Source organism: Macrobrachium rosenbergii, chromosome 12 (genome assembly GCF_040412425.1).
Source record: "Macrobrachium rosenbergii isolate ZJJX-2024 chromosome 12, ASM4041242v1, whole genome shotgun sequence".
Lineage (NCBI taxonomy): Eukaryota > Metazoa > Arthropoda > Malacostraca > Decapoda > Palaemonidae > Macrobrachium > Macrobrachium rosenbergii.
Genome location: NC_089752.1, coordinates 67,176,372 through 67,194,283, shown reverse-complemented (window position 1 = coordinate 67,194,283; position 17,912 = coordinate 67,176,372). Strand labels below are relative to the sequence as shown.

General features: G+C 40.0%; 1 long non-coding RNA gene across 1 annotated transcript in view; it reads right to left on the bottom strand.

Annotated features, from left to right (window-relative positions):
* LOC136843716 (uncharacterized) overlaps positions 1 to 17,226 on the bottom strand; it is a 29,783-nt gene extending 12,557 nt beyond the window's left edge. Inside the window, exon 1 of the long non-coding RNA XR_010854655.1 lies at positions 16,927 to 17,226. This is a non-coding gene — a long non-coding RNA (uncharacterized lncRNA). The remainder of the gene's footprint in view (positions 1 to 16,926) is intronic.
* Positions 17,227 to 17,912: the final 686 nt, after the last annotated feature.

Genomic DNA, 17,912 nt, shown 5'->3' with positions numbered 1-17,912 from the left:
GATGCCAGATTCAAGTCCGTTACGATCTCACTAGAGGACTTAGTAGGGAGCAGGAAGGAGCAGAATTGCTTCTATGATTCTAGGAGAAAAATAGAACGGGTGCTCGATGTGTAGTCTTACCGCATCAGCGCCAGGTCCAGCAAGTATTGGTTTGAGTCCTACTCTCATCCGAAGGAGAAGTAGAAGGACGGGGAAGGAGGAGGAAGAGAGGCCAGTCACTCTCAGTATCCTTCTCACTTCCAGAACCAACTCCTTAGGCGAGATGCCACTAGTCCTCTTGAAGGAGCTGGGTAAGAAAACACAACTTGTTGAGCAGCTACCACAGGACCAAGGAAAAAGGTTCCAAGGGCCTGTGGGCAAGACCATAGGAAGACAAGTGTGTGGTCTATGAGACCACATCTTGCTTCCACACTGACAGAAACTTCCGGAATGCAAGGGATAGACAAAGCCATTGACTTTGTGAGCTTTCGGGTGAAAAGTACCAGTATCAATGTCGCCAGCTGCCAAGTGCCTCCTTTGATCGCTTCACAAAGCCAAGAAAAAGATGTGTCCAAGACACTTCTTCCTTGGGAGAGATAGTAATAGCGAAAATGTCGACGACATCCAGATTAGGAATGTCAAGCCTTTTCGGAAAGTACCACAGCTCCCTAATAGGACAAAGTAACACCACTCGGCGAGAAAGTCTCTGCTTGCAAGGAGAGCTGGAAGGTCTCCCAGTCCCGAACACACCGGGATGTACTGCCCGAAGAACCGCTTCGTGTGTAGCTGCTACAGGAGGTTGGGTCAAGCAGAACTCTTCTTGATGCCTCAGCTATCAGGTCGGGCGAGAGGCGAAGTCTTCTGGCGTTTATCTGTAACTCGGAGTGGGCAATGCTTGAGAATCCCTATCAAAACAGACAAATACAGAGGGGGGAAAACGTAGATCTCAAGTTTCCCCGAAAGACAGCATACCTTACTGTAGCAGCCCCTGGGTCTGGTACGAAGGAGCGAGAAAAACTATGTACTGACTTGTTGTGCAGGGAGGCAACAGAAAGACAGTAGGGATTTCTCAGTCGGGCAGTCTCTATGTGAATCTTCGAGTGAGCAGCACGTTCCATCACAATCACTCAAACCAGAGGCCAAGCTCGCCTACCAATACATCCCCACAGGGGATGCATCTAGCTAATTGAGATGTCGAGTGCGCTATAGAACACTCGAGTACCTGCAATGTTGACAGATGACACAGGAGGAAAAAAAGATTCCCTCTTGTTTGTCGACAAATGCCACTACTGTGGTTTTGTTGTTCAACAAACCACTGAGTGTCAAAAAACTCATCCTGAATTCTTGGAAGGCCAAAAGGCTGCCTTGAGCCCAGGATGGTGAAGAGAAGGTACTAATCGTCTCGGTGCCATACCTTCAAGACAAAGTCTTACAGGTGTGCACCTATTCCTCGATCCGTGAATCCGTAAGTAGACACACGATGTGCGGGGAATATGCAGGCATATTCGAAGGTTCCTTCAATCAAGCATTAGCCTAACTCTTTCCTCATACTTCGAAGAGGAAAGAAGAATAGAGGAATGGAAGCAGACCTCCATTCTCCACCATGGGGAAGCTTCTGTAAGATGACAGGATACCGAGACAATTAGCACTAGCTGGGCTGGCATTCCCCGAATTGGGAGAATGGGAGAGGAAGAGGGATGGAAATTTGATGAAAAGAATTGCAGAGGCCTGAGGGAAATAGATACTTCTCCTGAAGGAATCCACTCCCAGGTCTCGGCAATGTTGCTGCCAGCTCCAAAGACTTGGTAAGTATCATTTCATCCAGGCATCTGCAGTAGGAGAACTTCTTCCTGGTCGATACTTCTTTCTCTCTTCCCTTTTTCCCTCCTCAGTTATGTGCACTTTCCTAGAAGGGAAGAAGAGGGCTATGTGTTCTGCGATCTTCTTCCGAAGCCTGAGACTTCGTAGGAGTTGAGGGGGGCTGGCTTGAACTCAAGGTCGAGCCGAGACGACTAAGACCCAAAGGTCTTGGCCATTGTCCAAAGGACAAGGCAATGCCCTGGTACGAACCTTCATTACAGCGGTATCTGGCAAATCTCCGAAAGAGAAAGGCAGAACCAAGTAAAGGTTTGCTCCTAAGGGTCGAGCCAACTCGGAACTTATGAAACCGGAGATCCGAATTCGGACAAAGTCCTTCTTCTTAGCACCAGAACTGCCCACGGAACTGCAGTCGGCAAGACCCTCCGAGGCAAGAAGAATTCGTACTCTGTCGAGGCAGGGGAGAAGCTTGGTGTCTTGACCTGAATTGAACTCCTTGTCTGAAGAAAAGCATTTATCAGGCCAAGAACAGTCTCGGAAGCAAGGACCGCTGCGGCCCCCAACACTCTCGGCTCCTCGGGAACTGCAAGGGTTGTGAGTGATGAGGATTATTCATGGGGGAGCCGCGGTCCTGTCCTGGGGATCCTCATGCTGACGAATCGGTGCAAAGTTCTCCGAAAAACGAGGGCGATCGCAACTTGAAGAGGAAGACCCCCACTGCTTTCGAAGCATGAAACTCCTGTACCTCTCTCCTTGGAGGGAGACTTTGACAGATCCCAAGAAACCCTCCTCGGCTACCTGGTTGTACTACGAGACAATTAGGGGACTGACACCCAAAGCACGCCAGGCAGCCGAACTCCAAAGACAAATTCGTTGGAACTCTCTCTGTCCATCTCACGCCTCTCAGAACAACGGAGAGGAAAAGTGAACAGGTGAGGAGAAAGAGTACCCCTACCTGTAAGACCAGGAGGAGAGGTGGACTGTGAGCGATAATCAACCGAAGGAGATTACTGCCACACGGAGAAGAAGAGCGTTTGTGCCATGGCAAAGCGCTTTCCTGGGAAGAGCAGAAAGTTCACTTGAACAAAGCCGAGAACCTGATTCGGAAAAACAGAGTGGGGCTGAGCCAAGCCGCACCGAACTGAGCCGATCACGCAGTATGAGGTGGACTGGGAGGCAGGTGGAGCGAGCCGAGCCAGTCTCGTAAGTGCAACAAGGGGCTGGGCGGGGCGAGCAAGCTGAGCCGATCACGCGAACACAATCAGAACTGGACTGGGGTGTCCCGGCACCGAGGCACCTGGGTGTCCCGGCACCGAGGCACCTGGGTGTCCCGACACCGAGGCACCGGGGTGTCCCGGCACCGAGGCACCTGGGTGTCTTGGCACTTTCTCTCATCCTGTGCCTCTCGTCAGGAGAGAGCTCATCATTCGTGGAATTCAAGCGACCCACGAGAATCCCAAAAAACGGGAGTGGCTGCTTTCGGTTTCCTAAGAAATTGAAAAGAGCCAGGCACAGAACCAGTCTTAGACTCAGACTTCTAAGACTAGCAACGAGGGTGTGGCCCCTGAAACGCCAGACCCTAGAGAAGAATGCGAATCGCTTCCCGCCCGAGGGAGGGAAGAGCCAACAAGAGAAACTTGTCTCCCGGAAGAGAGTCAGTCCCTTAGAAGTCCCGCAGGACTCCCGAAGGGAATCTCTTCCTTGCTTCTTCTGGTGTTCGAACCAATAGGATCGAGACACCAGGTTGGGAACCCAACTGAGCACTGGTAAGCACAGGGGAGCGCTTGTGGTCCTGGCAGGAGGAGCTGAAGCCTCGGGCCTTTCTCTCGCACTGCTCCCAAACTGGGCCGGGGAGAGTACTCTCCAGATCAGATCGGGATACTCGATATTCCACAGAGTCTTGAGCACTCGGAGCGGCTTGCGAACGAGCACCTGAAGCAGCCCCCGTCTTACAGGCAGAATCTCTAAGACTGGGAACGGGATCACAAACCAGGGTCTGTGCACCCGCGGCTCCCGAAACACAAATCCCAGGGGTATGTGAATTAATTTCCTAACCCGAAGGTCGCGAAGAACCAACGGAAGACCCACTGCCTCCTCAGAAGGATGCAGTCCCTAGACGTCCAAGGGCTTCAAGGGGAAAGAAGTAGCTTTTCTCTCCTTCGGCCGACGGAGGTCTGTCCAGTTCCCAGGACCCCCTCAAACCTTGGGAGAGGAAGAGAAGAGGCAGCAGAAAACGAAATCGAAGATAAGTTGAAGAAAACAGCGGCTACTTCCACAGGGCGACTTCCTTCACCTTCACTCCGACATAATCTACAGTATGGTGGACAGGAAACATCGTAACCTCCAGGGCAGCTAGGCAGGAACACAACGGAAGCAGCCCAGGACACGACCACCAGGGGAAGCAGCAGGCACGATCAGGACAGCCGATGCAGGAGCTACGGAAGCGGTTTGGAAGGCAGGAGCTACCACAACAGCCAGGAACATCACTTCCACAGGGCGACTTCCTTCACCTTCACCTTTACTCCAACATCTTCTACAGGATGGCGGACATCGTAACCTCCAGGGCAGCTAGGCAGAAACACAATGGAAGTGGCCCAGGACACGAACACCAGGAGAAGCAGCAGGCACGATCAGGACAGCCGATGCAGGAGCTACGGAAGCGGTTCGGAAGGCAGAAGCTACAGCAACGGCCAGGAGTGTCACATGAAAGTCAGCAGCAGCAACAGGAAAGATCAGGACGGCTGCGGCAGGAGACCAGCCCACGGTCTGTCGTTGAGTAACAGGAGCATATCACAGGAAACAGCAGAAGCAGATGGACCACAGATACGCCAGAGGCAGTGCTACAGCATACATGAAGGCCAGCAATGACAGCAATCGATCCACATCGGTGGGAACAGAGTCGGAACAATCCCGATGTGGAACTATGCCATTCCAACCAGGTACTGTGGTTGATCCTGAAGCAGCACTGAATGAACGTTGGGACCCCTTCATGCAAGATATCCCCTGAGATATCCAGCCAAATACTGCAGTGCCTGCGATGCTCACTGTCAACCTGAAAGAAAAAGCAAAGATGATTAGCAGAGGGAGACTGCTCTTGCTATGAGGGGAACTGCCCTACGCAGCAAGAGGAGGCCCCTTAGGAGAGGCTGCCAGATTGCGGGCGAAGGAGAGAGATCTCTACCGACGGAGAGATAAGGAAGAACCTACAGGGAGAAGAAGGAAGGAGAGGAGGCCACCAAGGGCGCCGTGGAAGCGGAACTTACCGAAGACGCCTGTACCGCCCCGCCCCCCATAAATCTCTATAGTGCAGGCGGCGAAAACAACACTCAGCACAAGTAGGAAGGAAATAGCCATGCCCTTGTACACATAGGGCGGGAGCTCAAAAATGGAAGCGAACTCTTACGTCCCAATCAATGTAGGGGAGCAAAGATATTACGTCCCAACCTAATATCTCCGAACGTACAGGGGAATGCCTACAGTATCTACAGTATATCTGTAATGGGTTTCTTCTTTTTCTCCTCTTTATGTTCTGTTGTATGTTTGTATGAATTTTAGCCTTTCTCTTCTTACCTTGGTTTCTTTTCGATGTGTCCCTCAGATCGCTTCATGGATGATGTGTTATCTTCTTTAAATGTATTAATTTAAGTATTGATATCTCTCAGAAAGGCATATAGAGACGAGATCGGTAATTTCTTCACTTTAATTAGTATTTAGTATTATAAGGATCAGTACAAAATTAACAAGTTACAATGATAGAAAACGAATCACTCTTGACTCAATCTCTATGGGGAACACTGAAGGGAGGGGAGACGTACTCTCCCTTGAAGGACACAGTTCTCAACTCTCCTCTCCCTGTCGTTCTCTAGCTTGTTGAACCCCTAGAAAACTTCTTATCTGCAATCTCCACCTCCTTCTAGCCTTATTGGAAGGATTAATCAGCAAGGCCTCCCCTTCAAGTAGCTGATTGGAAGGACTGTAGTGGGTGTGATTCAAATCTCTCCTTAGAGGACTTGATTGGAGGTGATTTTAGGAGGGTGTGTGAAAGACCCCTTCCTAGCGTTTGATTGGAGGTTGTAGAAGTACATCACTTTGTCCAGCCCCCAAATTCCTGGAACTTCCACGAAAACACCTCCCTGAGAAGGCATTTCCTTATAGAACCAGCTGCTGTAAGCATTTAGGCTGTGCTGATTCATGAATTGGTTAGCTTAATCAGTGAGGCCATTATTTCTCACTTTTACGACTGTTTTTATGGCTTCAACACGATATACTGCTTATGGTTCCTGCCTCGATCAGCGTATTGATAACACGATACAACAACAGCTTTTGGGCGTTATCACAGTGTTCTTTGTCTCTCTTTATTCTTATTTCTCTCTCCTAACTTTTTCTCTTTTCTATCTCTCTCTCTCTCTCTCTTTCTCTTTTCTATCTAATTTCCCTATCTATTCTACACCACAACATCACTCGGTCACACTACCTCACACTGCCCTCAGTGTAACAAAAAGAATACAGTTCAATGGATGATTGCAAAATCACACAAATAAAAGAAAGTATTTATATGATTGCCCATCAAGTAATTTCTCAAAAAAATATTTAAATTACACAAACTGTGTCAATGTACTAATGCAAAAAAATCAATTAAGAATATATGGAAGAAAATTCACATATATCATGAATCAAAAGAGATACGTATACATACATATACATATATAATGAATTATTATACTGTAAAAATGGTTAATTGTTTTAACACACAATGCAAATAATAATACATAAAGAATTCAGTAGTAAATTATGTCTATAAGATCATTTTACTCTTCATTCGCCCTTTGTATTTCTGTTATAATCCTCTCAATATTTGAAATTACCACACGTTTGACTAAAATTGCAAACACTATTATTACAATTATGATTATGACCAAATTGAACAGAGACAAAATTGGTGAAACATTTTCTTTGTAATAGAAAAATTCATCTACTAAATCCAACTCATTTATTTGTTTTAACTCTACCTGAGACAGTTTAAATTCTTTAACTTCACTAGAGTAGTTCATGTATGGGGTATTTTTATGGATTGTGATTTCTGTGAAGACATGAGGTCATAATATAATTTATGACGAATAACTAACTTGCATGTCTTATCAAAAGCATGGACATTATTGAAATTAATTTCAGTACTTATATTATGGCAATTAATAGTTGCTGTTACTGAATTCAGTGAAAATACAAAAACTGACTGTTCTACTAGGATGGAAACAAAATCATGTTTGGATAACTGTGTACACAGTACTGTCTCTTGATATTTGTTTTCAATTATTTCTTGAACACAAGGATAGGCATTAGTAGTTTCATAAAGGTTGTCGAGGTTGCAAATATACTCCTTATCTTTCAAAAGTATACAATCTCTTAACTGAACATCAGTAATAAATGACATCATTAGCCCATGTTTTTCTAATGCAAAATTGATGTGGTTGACATTTGAGATAATTATGTTTTCCTTTATCAACATGGGAAATGGATGTATGGACATCAGTACATCTGCCTCTTTTTGATTAAAAGGTAATATTAGAAGAATCTTATTTTTAACTACCTTGGTGGTTATCAAATTATAATAGACCATTATATCCTTTACCATACGGGTATAATGTCCTTCTATCAAAAAATCACTAATTATGCCCTCTAACTCCCTTGGGTTAATTAATGTTGGACTTAATATTCCTTTATAGGCTAACAAAATGGCATTTAACAGATGATAAAACACTCTTATTTTCACTTTTCTTAATTAATGGTTTTAATTCCCTTTGAACATCTTTCAACGTTATTTCATAGATAAGCACTGATGTAATGTCAATACTCACAATGCCAATGTCTTTTATTAATTTCACAGATCCCTTTTTCTCTAGTAGTGCACCCTTCCGGATCACCACCTCAGATGACACATAAAGCAGTGTTATTATAACCAAGAAGAACCGCATGTTTGTATCTGTAAGAATAAGCCTTATCAGATATTCTGTATACATGAGGTATTTTAATGCCTACATATTGTTTATATATAACAGTTCAACACTTTACATAAATTTATCTTTTTCTTAAGTTGTATTTGTTATTTATTGGTTCCTGTTTATCTTCTTTCAGTAATTCAACTATTCTTTTATTGGACCAAGAGTCTGTTTTTATTACCTTTACATGATTGTTATGAACAATTCTTTCTTTTAGATCACTCATACTTATGATCTTTAGCTTATTTAATTTCAACACTTCTGATACCCTATAAGGACCATTAAACTTTGATGATACTTTTACATTAGGACCTTCTGGAACATGATTCTGAACATATACCTGTGCACCTACTACAATTTTTGATGTAGCTGTATTTTTGTCATAGTACTTTGCTTGGACACTCTGAGCTTCCTTAAGTCTAGTCCTCGTCTGTTTGATCGTTTCATACGTACGTCTAGTTTTCCAGGCAATATAGTCATCGTAGTTATAAGTATGTCGGGGTGGTGTGGCATCATCTAGTAACGTATTTGGTAGTCTCTTCTCGTATCCGTATAACAAGTAGTGTGGTGATTCTCCTACTGTCTCATTTACAGTATTGTTTTTAGTAAACTGTACGTCTTCCAAAGCTAAATCCCAGTCTTCTGTATTAGGTTTAACTAAAGTTTTCAGGATATCCTTTATCTTACGATTCGTTCTTTCTACTGCTCCATTTGAACTTGGTTTATATGCTGTGATTTGACATTTATTTATCTCATAAAATTCACATAATTTTCTTAAAAGTTCACTAGTAAATTCTGCTGCGTTATCGGAAGTTTATTCCCTCTAACAGTGGTAGGAAATGGACCTAAAAAGTCCATAGATATGACTTGAAATAGATTCAACTCCGATGGGTATTTTTCAAGTGGAGCTTTTGGATTTACGTTACCTTTATTTCTATTACAAACTACACAATTTTGTACAAAGTTCTTGGCATCCTCACTACAATGGGGCCAAAAATAGTTTCTGGTTAGGATTCTAGTTGTCTTTTTGATTCCAGGATGTCCTGCTAACTTGTACGAGTGGGTTAGTTCTAAAACTTCTCTGATTAGTGTTTTTGGGATGTATAGACGAGAATAACCATTCTTCTCTGTTGGTCTTTTATACAATAATCCATTGATTAAAACAAAATCAGGTTTTAAAGATTCATCTGTCATTAATTGTCCTATTATATGCCTGATTTATGTATCCATCCCTTGTTGTATTTGTATTCTTTCTAAATCTAAATCTACCACCTGACAGCTAAAACAAAAAGTATTAGTGGTAATACATTTCTCTGTTTCTTCTTGGGATCTGGATAATGCATCTGCTAGTGTATTAAATTTTCCTGGGATATATCTGAATTCGGGTGCCAATTCTAGCACACTAATGAACCATCTATTGAACATGTTATTTGCAAAAGTTCTCTTCTTAAACAAATCACAAATTGGTTTGTGATCAGTAAGTACATTGACTTTATGTCCTAAGATTGTGTCTAAATTTCCTTAGACCCCAGTATAATGCTAAACATTCTCTTTCTATTGTGCTATAATTTCTCTCAGCAGCATTCAAAACTCTACTGGCATAATATACTGCTCTCATTCTTGTTTTGTCCTTTTGTAATAATACAACCCCTAGCCCGGTACTTGAGGCATCACAGGCTAAGTAAAAGTCTTTGGAGAAATCTGGGTAGACTAATACGGGATTTCTGGTCATTTTACCCTTTAATGTTTGGAAAGCTGTCTCTTGTTCTTTATTCCATTCATATTTGACATTTTTCTTTGTTAATTCTGTTAATGGTTTGGCTATTGTAGCAAAGCCCTTAATGAAAGGTCTATAGTAGCCTACCATTCCTAAGAATCTTCTCAATGCTTTCAAATTGGTAGGAGCTGGATATTCAACTATTGCCTTTATCTTGCCTGCTTGCATTCGCAGACCATCTTCACTAATTACATGTCCTAAATATTCCAAAGATTTCATTAAGAATTGACATTTCTTTAATTTGATTTTTAATCCTGCTCTTCTTAATCTTTCCAGGACTATTTCTAAAGTTTTGAGGTGACTTTCTAAATCTTTGCTAAAAATGATAACATCATCTAAGTAAACTGCAACATTTTCTATATCCCCTAATATTTGAAGCATTAATCTAACAAACGTTAAAGGAGCCGAAGTGAGTCCAAATGGCATGACTTCAAATTGCAAGTGTTTCTTGTGTGTGCTGAAGACTGTGTATGGTTTCGACTCTTCGTCTAAAGGTACTTGCCAGTATCCACTAAGTAAATCTAAAGATGAAAATATCCTTCCACCTCCTAATTGAGTTAACTTATCTTGAATCACTGGCATTGGCATTCTATCGGGGATGGTGTTGGAATTTAACTTTCTATAATCTATCACAAGTCTCCAATTTCCATCTTTCTTTGGAACAAGTAGTAATGGAGAATTATATAGAGATTTAGAAGGAATGACTACCCCATCTTTCTTCATTTCTTCTATCAAATTATCAACTATGGGTCTTTGGCTTATTGGTAATCTGTAGTTAGGAATAAAGAATGGTTTTGTTCCATCATCTAATAGCCTACAATTTTATGTCTTAGGACATTTGTTCTACCTAATTTATCTCCTTCTATTGCTATTACATCTCTGTATTTTTCTAATACTTGAATTAATCTATCTTTGTTTTCTGGAAAATCTGTTTTATTCACTTCTTTGCTTAGTTCAGATGTTCGACCAGTTACAGAGAAAAATGCTTCTTCTTCTAATGTTAGTAATGGATTGTTAATAGGTATTCCTTTGCAAAAGACAATGCCTGCATAAAGTGTTAGTTTGTTATCTGAGTAGTTCTGGACATAAACTTCACAAGTACCACCCTTCATGTAGACTAAAGAATTATCCATTCTGACAAATTCTGGTAACTCTTCATTTAGTAAAAGAACATCTTTAACTTCTATCTCTTCTTTTCCCCTTAGATGTATTTTTGTTAAACACTTTGGATGCAAAATTACCTGTCTGTTTAGTATAAATTGTACTTTATTATCATCAGCAGTGCTTACACAACATACTTCCTCATCCTTTGTCTCTGCAAAGTAACAATGTTCTGCATCTATACTAGTGTCTTCAGTTACTGCTATTATATCATTTATACCTACTTTATTTTGTTTAACAACAGTACCTCATTTACTAATTTCCCTTCATTATCACAACTGATTACTACATTGCTATAATGTTCTGTATTTATCTCTGCGTAATTATCGTCATATATGTCTTGTTCCTCGTCATATTTAGAACATTGGGGATCACCTTTATTTCTGGGTCACTTCTTTTGTTGGAAGGTATAAATTCTGGATGTGCACATCGTAAATTTCTAGTCTGTAATTGTGGAAATTCTTCCTTTCGATTAACATCCATTTTAATTTGATTGTTCTCTTGATGATAAGTTATTTTATGTATGTCTTTCTCGCTTGTTGAAGTCGTCTCTGACAAATTGATCAGATTTGGGTGAAACTTTTCTTCTTCAAGCGTAAAGCATACGCTCTTTTTATTATCTTGTGTAAGGTTAATTCTTCCTTCTCTGCAATTCAGTATAATTCCAAATTTCTTCATTAATTTATATGAGAACAACACCTGTGCGGGAAAGAATCTGTCTTCTAGAACTATAAAACTTTCAACAGTTTTATGTGACGAAAGGTCTATTTCTAAGTTCACATTTACTAAACTTTTAATCTGTTTACCCGCTACTCCTTTTATTATTTTGCTTTGACCCTGAATTAGCGTTTCTTTAACGCCTAAGTACTTTGTTAATGTGTGTTTATCAATTATGCTTACAGTACTACCTGAATCCATAAGGACAGTACATAATTTATTCTGTATTGGAATTTTAATGATAGGTAAATCCTTTCTGATTATTTCTTCCTCATCCATGAAAAATATAACTTCTTTACTCTGCAATATGGATAGTGCGGATGAACTTTCACTTCTCCTTTTTGCTAATTCTTCTACTCTTAATCTATCTTCTTGAAGGGACTTTCTTGTGGTATTCTGTGTAGGGATAAAATGTCATTGATTTGAAGACTTATTTGGTGTTGAGCGGTTACTACTTAATTCAACTATTTCTTTATTTCCTTTTTGTGTTTTAAACCAGCAATTCTTTGTTAAATGTCCTACTTTCTTACAAACCGTGCAGATTCTAGGTTTTCTACACTCATTTGTAAAATGATTTGTATACCCGCAGTTTTCACAGGCCGTCTTTGGTCTCGCCCCTTGAGCGGAATAGTTCACTTGGGTTGAAGTGTTTGTGTTTAAGTTTTGACCATATCTATAAGGTTTGTGTGGTCCACTCTTTGTTAGATTGTTTCTTCCCCTTTGATCTGGATTCCATTTTCTTTTAGTAATTTGGGCATATTTCCCTTAGAAGGTATTTGGTTTATTTCCTACTTGTCTGGAATTATCATAGAATTTATTATTCATTTTAAAATTAGGATTATTATTTCTGACTTTCCTTTCATTTTGTGCTTCTGTTGTTCCCACGAATTCCTTGGATAGATTTATCTCTTTCCTTTGGATTTCTTCTCTCATTGTCTTCAGTGTTTGAAGGATTGTTTTCTTGGGATCAAGTTTTATTTTTCTGAAAGCCTTCTTTTCCTCTTCTCCAAGAATATTATATATGGTTCCAAATGACACGTAATTTAATACATGTCGTAGCTCAACTAAGTTAAGGGCACTATTCCCAAACTGATTCTTGTCTCCTATAGTAATACCTGTCTTCATTATGTCTTCTGTTATTTTCTCTATTGCATTCTCCACGCTTGCGTACAAATTAGCAATTGTTTTATATTGTGGGTTAAGAAATCTAGTTAGGTTATATAAACAGTCAGTCTTATTTACTGGTTCCCAGAGTGATAAACAAATTTCTTTAAATTCTACATAGTTATTAAGTTTGCTAAAACTTGTGGAATTCAAAGTTTTATGTGCATCTCCATGTTCTGAGCTGACGAGCAACAAGGCTTCATTTATTTTAGCTCTTTCATCTGTTATTCCCCCTGAAATTATACGACTATCTGCATCTGCTAGCCAATGATTCACAGTATAGGATTTGAGTCTACTTTTGTCAGGATTGGAATCATCAACCTGTCCACAGAAGTGTGTGGCGGTTGTTATGACGGCCGCCTGATTCATGGTATAAAATTGTAAGGTGAGAGTATTATTAGTATTATTAGTATTGTTACTATAATTATTATTGTTAGTAGTATTAGAATGATTAACACTATTTTGATTCTGGTTATTTGTGTTATTATTGTTAGTGTTTCCTTGCACTACAGCAGAGTGGGAATTTAGTCTTGAAATTCTTCAAACCCTCGTTGCATGTCCACACACACAAAAAATGATTCACTCAGAGTACATCTATCATAAAAAAAATTTTGTTATATTGTACCAAAATTAAAACAGTTTGTCAAATTGTCACAAACAAAAAATTAAATTCTCTATTGAGTTCAAGTGCACAAATAAAACCTTTTTCAATACACAAAATAAATTCTCATATGAAATTGGGCATCATATCATAAAATTTCATCATAATAAGTACACAAAATTATATATATAACTTCTCAAATAATCATCACCAACCGAGTGAAGAAAAAAAAATAACTAATTCCCTACATAAATTATTTATTAAATAATTAACTATCATAGAGAGAGTAATGCTGGTATTTATGCAAAAGGAATTTTATTCACTAGAGAGAGTTTTCTTAATTTTCAATCTTATAGCAAGATGCAAAAAAAATATATATCTTCACTTATTTATTTATTAAGAGAGAGGGCAAACAATATTTGCATTTCTCGCCAACTTATTGTGTTGTTTTGCTGATATCATGATATCGCTAATTGTTGTGCCTTCCGCGGCGAGTGTTTCGCCGCCGTATTCACGTAAAAAAAAAATTCACTACGACGGCGATGTTTTTCGCTGTAGTTTTCCGCCTTCAGAATCTTGTTGAAAGTTCTATGCGCTGTTTTTCTTCAATCACTCCGTTGAAATGTCGCAAACACTGGGCTTATTATCGCTGTCCGTGTCTTGCTCAATTTGTTGACGGTAACAGTTCTAAATGTTTTTGCTTCGGGACGCACTAAAACTGTTTTTATTCACACTCGACCTTTTCTTGTTAGCTGCTATTACTTCACATAACTTTTTGTTTGCTGGAGTGTTTTTATTCCTTCAGATATATTTTGCTCGTCGTAAAAAAATCTATGTTCGTTTTGTAGAATTTCGTTTCACTATAACTTAAATAATTGCACTGATAATTTCATTAATCTTCGTTTGTTTCGTCTCGCCTTCTGGATCCAATTACACTGCCACCATTTGTAATGGGTTTCTTCTTTATCTCCTCTTTATGTTCTGTTGTATGTTTGTATGAATTTTAGTCTTTCTCTTCTTACCTTGGTTTCTTTTCGATGTGTCCCTCAGATCACTTCACGGATGATGTGCTATTTTCTTTAAATTTATTAATTTAAGTATTGATATCTCTCAGAAAGGCGTAAAGAGACGAGATCGGTAATTTATTCACTTTAATTAGTATTTAGTATTATAAGGATCAGTACAAAATTAACAAGTTACAATGATAGAAAACGAATCATTCTTGACTCAGTCTCTATGGGGAACACTGAAGCGAGGGGAGACGTACTCTCCCTTGAAGGACACAGTTCTCAACTCTCCTCTCCCTGTCGTTCTCTAGCTTGTTGAACCCCTAGAAAACTTATCTGCAATCTCCACCTCCTTCTAGCCTTATTGGAAGGATTAATCAGCAAGACCTCCCCTTCAGGTAGCTGATTGGAAGGACTGTAGTGGGTGTGATTCAAATCTCTCCTTAGAGAACTTGATTGGAGGTGATTTTAGGAGGGTGTGTGAAAGACCCCTTCCTAGTGTTTGATTGGAGGTTGTAGAAGTACATCACTTTGTCCAGCCCCCAAATTCCTGGAACTTCCACGAAAACGCCTCCCTGAGAAGGCGGGGTTATAGAACCAGCTGCTGTAAGCATTTAGGCTGTGCTGATTCATGAATTGGTTAGCTTAATCGCGAGGCCATTATTTCTCACTTTTACGACTGTTTTTATGGCTTCAACACGATATACTGCTTATGGTTCCTGCCTCGATCAGCGTATTGATAACACGATACGACAACAGCTTTTGGGCGTTATCACAGTGTTCTTTGCCTCTCTCTTTATTCTTATTTCTCTCTCCTAACTTTTTCTCTTTTCTATATATATCTCTCTCTCTCTCTCTCTTTCTCTTTTCTATCTAATTTCCCTATCTATTCTACACCACAACATATCTAAATAAAGGGCTACTGGGAGAGAAGCATTACCATTCGGTTACATCCCTCTAAATACGCCCTTGGCCGTCAATTTCGTCAAACCCAAGACACAGATGCAAGGGAATGATGGCTTATGCAAGCCTATCACAAATTGTGCGTTTGTATAAATAAATATCAAACATGCATTATATACAAAAAATAGGGGAAGATCCCACTGGGGTAATAAAGAGCTTAATAACAGTCAGGCAAAGAGCTACGAAAACATCTGCAACGCATGACTGCCGAAAGCAAACTGGAATGTTTACAACAGGGCAGGCAGGTATTCCCTCCTACCTGACGGTAGTTACTGCCTAACCACCTTTTCAAGAGTTTAATGGCCACGTCCAGCTTCACCGTAAGTAATTCCTAATGTAAAGGACCGACGGTTTGTATATCGTGTCGGAACAGACAGAAAGCAAACGGCAGTCGCGCAGAGAAGTGCAGAGACATCTTACAATGGCAGCCAAAAGCAAAGTGGAGCCCAGACAGATGAGTGGATAGGGCTTCCCCCCTACCATCGGTAGTTAACAACCTTGTCTAAAAGTTAAACGGCCATTTCAGCTCGCATTCCCAAGCTAAATCCTATATAAAGAACGGAGCTTTGCACAACCATACTTTGCTGTATGAGTCAATCACAAGGATAGGGTATGTAACCGGAGGAAATGTGTGCCTTCAAACTGTGTACATGCCAACCTCAAAGAAAGGGCATGCTGTGTGCAATGCTCATGGGTATTCAGAGTGCCCAGTTGTCAGGTAAGTGCAAGAGTGGCAGCTTAGGTTGGGATCAACTCTGGAGTTCATATGCAGTTTTTCACTCTGATGATTTATGGTACTTTAGGCCAAGTTTGTACAAACCCTGCACCCTAGGTTAGAATTTGTTAGGGAAGGTAAAGTTGTATCCTTGTCACTGGTTTTGACATATTTTGGTTCTTTAGAAGGCATCGTGCTTACCCCATACAAAAATGGGAATAAAAGCACGTTAAAAGAAAAAGAAGAAGAAGAAGTGGTTTGTGATTGAGAGTAGCCTAATTTTAAGCATGAACCATTCATCTTTATGATTGCTCATCTTTTAATTTATGTATTTAAGCCAAGGCCTTCCTTGATGATGGACTTTATTCATTTTTGGTTCCATACCCTCTAGAAGTCTGTTTCCTACACGGGTCGCCCAAAATTATTATATACCTATACCTTTATGGGGGGACACAATAATAAGTGATCAGCACAAAAAATCATGGTCAGAAATGTATAAATCACAAGATCAGTGGTCTGAAATAAACAGGGTAATTGCATTTGGTGAGACACTGCAGTATAACGGGCTAAATAGGTAGCAACAACAAAAGACATGGTTTACAGGTTAATGGTGAAAATGCATGAAAGACAAGGAAATCTTCTTTAGCACTAAAAAGAACTTTCTTTTACCTTGAGCATACCACTGACGAAAAAGCCTTCTATCCACAGCCTCCAGTAGGCTGGTACACTTTGATAGCCAACCACTTTGACAAGGCAACCTTTTTATGGTTCTCTCTGCTACGGTAAAGCATCAACGTGTTGACTATCCTGAGCTAGTTATGATTCTATGCAGCTTGTCAGTAACCATGATACTTTCCTCCTGTAGCATGGGTTACGTTACTTGTCAGTTCAAACTGTCTTAAAACATGCATTGTATGTTTTGTATGTTATGTGGTTTGACAGGCCATAAAACTTAAGACGAAACAGAAACTTTCCGTGAACAAACAACAACAGCCTACAACTACGAAAAAACCACTGAAACAACTTACCATACCACTTTACGAACAAGCTTTACCGGGCTAATGACCAGGGTAGCTTACAGTTGTCTAGGGTAATGACAGCAATCCCTTGTCCAAGGCCTTAAACAACAACAATTATAGCTTCCTTCGTTAGGCTTACTCGTGTTTCCAATCTCTAAATTTCAAGTAATAATACTAAGAGCATCAACAATTTAACATCCCTGTTTGTTTACAATGCAATTTTCGACAGCGTAAGTCCGGTACTGAATTTTGGTGACAGTTCACGGCCAAATTGGTAAGATAAAAACTAAGATTGGTTTCGGTTTACGACCATACCTTAATTGAGGAAGAAGAGGTCAAGAGAAGACGGAATGAATATTTTTCACAACTATTAAACACTGAGAATGAGTGTGAAGAACTGGAAAATGTTTGCCCAGTAGAAGGACCAATGGCAAACATCTGAGTGAAGTCGAGAATGCTATAAAGAAAGGAAAGGTTAATAAAGCTGCAGGAAAGTCAGAGGTAACAACAGAAATGATTGAAGCATTGGGAAACCTAGGTAAAGAGTGGGTGCACTCACTATTGGAGATGTGGGATGTAGAGGAAATGCCAAGGGACTGGAACGATAGTTGGATGATTAAAATGTATATATATAAATAAAGAGGAATAAAGCTTTTGGAGCATGTATTCAAGATACTAGAAAGAATAGTAGAAGGGAGGTTGAGGGAGTTGATAGATATACATGAGCAGCAGTTTGGGTTTATGAAAGGAAAGAGCACAGTGGATGTCAAAAAAATTGCCATTTATTCCCCTTGAATAAAATTTCCTAGTTTTCTTGAATACTTATTTTGATGTATTTCCCAGTTTCTATGAAAAAATACGTTGATGTGATTGTTTTGCTCCACAGAAGAAGCTTTTTATTATATTAACTATAGCAATGAGTTTGTATAAATTAGTACATTGATATTTAAAGTAGTAAAACACCTTTTTCGCAAATTTTATCCATCTCTATAAAA